Source organism: Pungitius pungitius, chromosome 5 (genome assembly GCF_949316345.1).
Source record: "Pungitius pungitius chromosome 5, fPunPun2.1, whole genome shotgun sequence".
Lineage (NCBI taxonomy): Eukaryota > Metazoa > Chordata > Actinopteri > Perciformes > Gasterosteidae > Pungitius > Pungitius pungitius.
Window position 1 is genome coordinate 13,035,812 of NC_084904.1, and position 7,506 is coordinate 13,043,317.

Sequence of the window (7,506 nt, forward strand, 5' to 3'; positions counted from 1 at the left end):
AGTGGCGACCCCCCTACCAGCCCAAGTAAACAGAGGCTACTAATTTTACAGAATAATACAAATTATGTAAATATATTATCATTATTTTTGCATTTATTCTTCTCATGTTGCAGCTGGAAAAGGTGGAGCTCATTTTATTTATTTGATGTAGTGCAGGGTCAATTCATCTTTAATAATACATGAATCATTCTTGGCTATATTTTGAAAAAACAGAATCTTCACAGAAAAATGTAGTGATGTTAAAGTATATTATATCCCTCTGCGATATAGCAGGAAATTGAACTTCAGGTATTCTAACATTGTACACGAGTTAACTGTTTCTCATCCCTCGACAATGAATGTGATTGCAATTGTGTTCTGTTTCTACTCAATATACTAATTGCTGAAAACGACTAATTTTCTTTACATGACAATTCATAATTAATCTCAACAACGTTTTTAAGGGTTTAGAATGCAAATATGGTTTATAGACCCCTATAAAAACACACTATTAAGAGCAACAGGTTCAGCTAACCTGAATCAAACCATAAAGCCTAAATGACGTTTATCCAGGCCCCCCTTGCTTTGCACGTTGTGGGCCTTCAACCTGCCCACAGCTTACCATCTACCACCTCAGAATAACATGCCGCAGCCTGCCCTGATCGTCCAGTCCCTGCATACGGAGCATTTTGGATGAAAGAGCATAACAGAAATTGAATCACACGGTGCGTTTAGACGGAGCTGCTCAACCCCCACCACTGTTTCCGTATACCGTCATCTGCATAAACATGAGTAATTTATGAATAATAAATGCCCTTGCATTCAGCGGGAGCCCTTCATTTGCATATCACCGCAGCTACAGTTTTATTTCCTTAGTGAGGCGTTATCATGGAGTCCTTCAAGCCCGCGTAAACCAGAATCAAAGAAAGTATGCTTTAACAGGTACGTGCTGAGCACTGTTTTATTATCTAAAATCTCTTTCTCGACAGGTGGAAACGATTTTAACGTGAATGTTCGAGCGGCGTCTGTGACATATGCGCGTGACACGCTGCACACGTCCGACGTGCGCCCCGGAGATCGCATAAACATCAAGTGCCAATGCATTATTGATGAGACCCTCGCAACGTTTACTGCATGTGCGCCCGCGTGTGCGCGCACTGATAGGGCGTATGATGTTTGCGTGCGTGAGTGACCGGCTGCCTGCGTGCACGTCGTTGTTGCCAGTATACGCCTTTCCATGTGTGCATTTCGCATAATTCCGCGGTGTGGTAGATGACATAGTTTTGTCTTTTTTTTCATCCTGTTTTGGAATATCTTAGAAACGTGGACCGTGGAGGCCAAAAATGATGTGCAACGTTATATTCATATTTTGCCAAGTATTGAGACGCGCGCCATGCAGCCTGCAGGACATTTGGGATGAGATATCTGTGTTTGCACATGTGTCTGGTGGTTTGGAGAGAGAAAGAAAATGTTTTTTCAGATTTATGTGTTTATATAATCTCACAGGCGGTGTTTTAAACCCGTCCCAGGTGATACTGTGGCATCAGCTGAATGATCTGTGAGCCTCCCTGATCAGGTTCGTCTCGGCACACAGAGTCAAGTCTGTTTTGTTCTGAGCTGCGTTTGAAAACCTTTTGAGGCATGGGGAAATTATTGCAATTCAAGGACACAAGTCAGCCATCGACCGGCAGATTAATGCGGTGTGAAGCATCACCTTAGCTTTATCTTCCCCCCCATTATAATGTTGTGGAGGAGAAGTATCTAGAGATGGATGATAATCCTCCTCCTGTGGCTCATGTCTGCACCGTCTCATCTCTGAAGTTACTTTCTTGGACGAAACAAAATCATTTGGAAATATCCCCGAAAATGATGCGAATGATTTTTCAAACAATGAGCTCGCTAAATCTCTTTTTCCCCCCTCCTCTGATATTCCTCATCATTCACTGCAGCGCTCAATCCATTTCAGCTTCACACCCCAACAAATGCAATTAGACATATTAATTATTCTGCCCTTCACACACACACACACACACACACACACACACACACTGAGGTTGCTGTGGCAACCAAGGGTGGCAGTGCTGATGTCAGAGACTCTTTCAAGGACACTCATGCAGGGGCCGGGTCAGGTGATGTATTGCTGCTGGGCATCGGCTAACGCCCACGAACAAAATGGCCGTCATCCAGTCTCTCAGTCTCTCTTTGAGCTTTAAACAAACAAAGTGCACCTGAGCTGGCTTGACACGTTTTTTTTATGCTACGTGTTACAAGGATGTTATGAATATTCTAAATGTGATTAATTTGCATCACAAGGCTGAGATCTCTGAGCCCCTCAGAGATCTGCTGTCTGTGGAATTTATAAAACTGCCCGGCTTTTCATGTGCATTCTGTGTATGCCTTTGTGTTTGCATGTGTCCGTACATTGGTTTCCTCAGGTTGGCATTAAACAGTCATGTTTTTTTTTTCTTTCTCTTCCCTTTCCCTTCCCCCTACCCTCCAGACCCTGAAAGCTCCCCCACAATCTCTCTCTCCCTTTCTGTCTCTAATTGAGCTTTGTGTCTACCTCCATCTCCATTCAAATCCTGAGTCATTTGCATACTGCCGGCATACGCCGGACAGCTCCCCAGCTGTACAGTACAGAACTAAATGAGGAACACAGACCCACTTTACGTGACGTGAATACTAAGCAACCAGGAAAGACATTTTCCTGTTTCCTGAAAATACAGCTATACCGGAGAAATGAGGGCTATAGGAAGGAGGACGGTTGTATCAAATCAGGGCATTGAGAGCCAGACAGGCATTACCGGCATGAAAGGAGATGCTGATGTAGAGGAAGACTTTATTATTTCTAATAAAACCTTACAGAAGCTATCAAATACTATCATTTGACATATGCTATATGTTAAAGGAAGGCTGTGATAAAAGCCAGTGCTACAGATGTTTGTATTCAGACGTCAATTCTTGAGCACTACAAATACACCGACGGGATTTCAGATTTGTTTCATATCTCAGACGGGATTTGGCCATCTTTTTTTCGGGTACCAGTCTGACATGATAATTGCTCCTGTATGATGTGAATATTGGCTTGCTTTTCTCTGGCTTCAGTCCGGTGGAGGCCTGACCCAAAGCCCTCTTGCACTTGGGCACAAAATCATTTTAGGGACATTTTGTTTCAGTGCGTGGGGACACGTAATGATGTTGTATTTGTGATGCACTCCAACCGCACTTAACAGAATATGTTAAGCAGACCCTTAATGGGAACCTTAAACCCCCAAGGCCAATTTTCATTTCTAGCATATTGGTAGAGATTTGGGACATTTCTCATTTCAGGATTCAATCAAAGCCATAGCTTCAGGGAGAGTGAAATGGCATGCTCTTTATGACAAATCCAGCGGTCCTTGGTTTGCTATATGCGTATAACTTCTCCTCCACGGTAAGACCAGTGAGAATTGTGTGAAATTTAATGATCCATTTAACTGTACCTTGAATATAAATGCAGTGCAACAATGTTTGAGATTTTTTTTCCTTTACTGAGTTTAAAAGAAAAGGTTTTATTTACAAAACAAAGTTTTGTGTTCATTTGTAAATGGTGTTGCCAGGATTTAAATCACTTGGGAGTGAAAAACACACGTCGTCTTCCATCGTTCTGAGCGCCTCTAGCTTTGAGTGACATGCAGATAGATGGATGCTAAACTGCAGCCATTCTAGTGAACATCCAATCCTTCACAGAACGAAGCTCCAACAAGTCCTCCAAATGACCCTTTATATCAACGTGCAATGTTCTCACCTTTCCAAACAGCAAGGCCATATGGGGGAGAAATGGGTGCACATTGTGTAGTGTGCTGGTAGAGTAATGTACGGCTTGGCATGTTTGTTGGCACCCCCCCCCCCCCCTCCCCCCAAAAGGGATGGAGTGTATTTGTGTATTTTATAATGGAAATGCAATTATGCTCATATTTAAAACAAGAATTTGTCTATATAATATCTATCGTAATTGCAAAGGTGAAAGTGTCACAACAATTTAAATATGTCTGTTCAAATGATACGTTTAAAAGGAGATGCATTCTTCGTTTTTACTGAAATGTATCAATTAAAAAAAGGACCACATTGCCATGAATTATTGAATGGACAATTAAATAACGAAAAAGGCATCACTAAAGCAGAGCTAGTACATTGAGCGTGTGTCTCTGTGTGAGATTCATACATCAGTGTGAGTTTGCTCGCAGCAGCAGGTTTTGCATCTTAATCTAATTTAGACGATGAATTATTTGGGAATGGGGGAGGGGATCTGTGTTTCATCAAGTCAGGTTGCCCAGCAACCAAAACCATTTATTCCAGACAAAAAAAAAGCCTTTTAAGATTTAATAATCAGGTTGTCTGCATTAAAATGCAAAGGAGGATGTCGGGCTGTTCTTGAAGGACAGCAAAAATTAGGAAGGGTAATTTCTTGACTTACAGGTGAATTGCTGACCTTCTAAAGTGCGTGCCTGTCAAAATCAGCATCCAAACAATGCAAATCAGCCAAAAAAAGTTTATAAATGTAGATTGCAAAAGTGGAAGTAAATAAAATCCCACTGGCATGTATACACAGTGTATTTTATTCATTTCAATTCTGTTAATTAAGCAGGTTCAAGTGAGCTTACACACAATTTTAACTAAACACCATTTAAAATCCTGCAATCAGACGGGTTCAGGGTTTGCATGCCCTGTTTATCACAGGAATTAAAACAAAAGCAAAGAAATATAACAGACAAGATTACATTTTTTTCTCATATGTCTAATATATAAGTATGTTGGCACATCTTGGCATAAAAAACATACACAATTTTATTTTTTAATAAATATAATTGTATTCATATAGTCTCAGATTAATCACAGAGCTTTCATTAAAAAAAAAACGCATTTCCAAAAAACTACCAGAAGGTGTATTTTCTGCCTCATCAGTGCCTCTATAATTGTCAGTGTTCACACCGGGTGTTGGCTGTTCAAGTGCTCCTACTATAATCACCGGCACCCTCTTCTCTTGTTTTCCTAATTGCCGCCATCCCTTTTGATAGAGCCCCTTGTTGCATCAATCCTGGTTGCAGAGCTCTGAAGGCTTCCTGTGGATTTCCTGTGGACTTCAACAAAAAGCCTTGTCAGGCGGATCAGTGATTCTAACACTACCTTACATTGTCTGTGACAAATCATAGACGTCGGGTTGCACTTTGTACAGTAATTGATACAAAATGTTGATTTGGGCCCTTTTTCAGTTAGAGTGCATCTCATCAAAATACATGTAGTAATACAATATATCTAAATAAATACATTTACTGCATGATAAAGTTTACATTTATTATCAAATTGTCAATGATTGTTCAAAATTGTAAAAAACCTACCTTAATTGACTTTTTATTCATCTGTCCATCTATTCATGTATTAGATTCTGTTTAACTCGTCAGCACATGTTGGCATACAAAGTTAGGGTTTTTATCGACTTCCGATTCTCCCCCATCTTTCCTCACTTTAAATTTATATCTATTTAGTCGTTTCCTCAGCTCCTCGCATATTTATATTAAAACGTTCATCGTTTGATTCATTTGTTATGTATCTTTAGTAACTGGCATTGTGTTAATCACAATGTGTGCATGAACATTCTCATACAAATCGAGTCTGAATGATTGATATGGTACTGGCATGGCTAAGTAATTTAGGACTTTAAATATTTCTTGTTTCCAATGGACCTATTGTCATTAGTTATCTACATTCATAGCTACACATTCTTTTAAGAAATAAAATGTATAGTTACTCTAAATTGGGATATATATTTGAATGTCAATTCCAACATTCTAATAATAATCTATTCATCAGAATCAAGGTTTTCTATATATTTTTCATGTTGTGCATGTGATATTGTTTGCTACAATCCCCTAAATAAATAATGCCCTCTTGTGGTTTTTGTGTGAGGAATATTAAATTGAGGCAAAAATATAATTAACATAATGAAAAAGAGACAAATACCTGTGTTTTTTCCTCTCACTAAACCTCTCAATATACTACTATATTCAAGACATGTCTTGAATGTCAAAATGTTAATTTCCTCTCAGTTTCTTGGACATCTTAGGATATTAATTTACTGAAACACCAAACACACACACTCACACACACACAGTCATTCACCTGTGTGGAGGATGGGAATTACTTTGTCATATCACTAGATGGAGTAAGAGCATCATTTAATCGGCCTTGAGCCTGAATGCAAATGTTGCCACATTGCAGCTTTGCAAATATAGATCTCTTGATGAAACTGCATTTAAGTTCCTTTTGGATTTTTCTAGAAGGTGGAACATAAGTCAGCAAGGTGTGCATGAATGTGTTGTATCTCTGAAGAAGGTTTTCTAACGGAATGCACGGCTAAGCAAGTGCCTGAGTAAAACTACAAATAAAAATGTAAAATCTATTGTATGTTTTTCACAAAATATTAAACTTCCATTTTATATTTCATATATTTAGTTATAATTTCAGTTATATTTCTGTGATTGATATTGTTTTTCTTCCCCCCTCCTCACCTGCTTCATACATTAATTGCAGAGTAGCATATCATTAGCTCATGGTTGTGTTGTGGCCTGCTGTTGTTCGTCTTGTCTCAGCTCCTCAGTGCGTCTGAATTGGCACGGGGAAGAGAAAGGCAGAGCTTAACGGCCAGAACTGTGAGGCTCTGTCGGGTTGACAAGTAGCTCCTTGATTAGCCCATAGGCCGGTTGAGCGGACACACTGTGTTCTTTATTCATTTCCCTTGTCCTTTTCTTTCAGAAAGAGACCCAATAGGGCCCAGCAGGTGAATGTAAAGAAACGCAAGAGGACTCCCCTCTGATCAACCTTTTCAAACCCGGACAATGGGACAGCCCACCTCTTGTACAGCTGCATTAAAACCCTGATTAAAGTTCTTCCTGTTAGCGATTGATTGAGGATGCAGAGCCAAAACCAACAAAAACCTGCACTGCTGAGGCCCGATAAAGACGAGGCCCCACCTACAAAGCACAGGCTTCAAATGATTAGTGGGGTTTTGTTTTCTTAGTCGGTGTGTGAGTGTGTGTTTGTAAATTACACACTGTGTGTGTGTGCGTGTGTGTCTGCGTGTGTGCGTTAGAGAGATGTGAGGGAGAAGACGTCGACAAATAGCTCTAATTAATCAATGGACTCCCTCAAAAAAGAAGAAAACTTTTTTTTCTATATTTCTTGCTTTAGAATGAGGTTGTGTGTCTTAACGTTCATGGGTAAATCCATGTTTTTGACTGTAAAATAAAAAAATAAAACGATATACATGGATGAAAAAACATGACTCTACATGACTATTTGAAGCGATCAATGTGGTGTTTTCAATCCTCAATAGAATTACGGGCAGAGAGATTAAAACGATTAAAACTTTCACATGCTTATCATAATCATGTTTTCAATTGTCGTTTTTTTAAACACTCTTGTCATTGTTATGTAAACAGCCTTTTTGAAAATGAATCCTTTCATGCAAGCACGTTAGGGTAACGCATG

At 39.6% G+C, this 7,506-nt stretch overlaps 1 long non-coding RNA gene across 1 annotated transcript; it reads left to right on the forward strand.

Annotated features, from left to right (window-relative positions):
- The first annotated feature begins 708 nt into the window (after positions 1 to 708).
- On the forward strand, positions 709 to 7,295 carry LOC119224422 (uncharacterized). Its single transcript, XR_005121042.2, has 2 exons — positions 709 to 921; positions 6,772 to 7,295. It is a non-coding gene; the product is annotated as an uncharacterized LOC119224422 (long non-coding RNA).
- Positions 7,296 to 7,506: the final 211 nt, after the last annotated feature.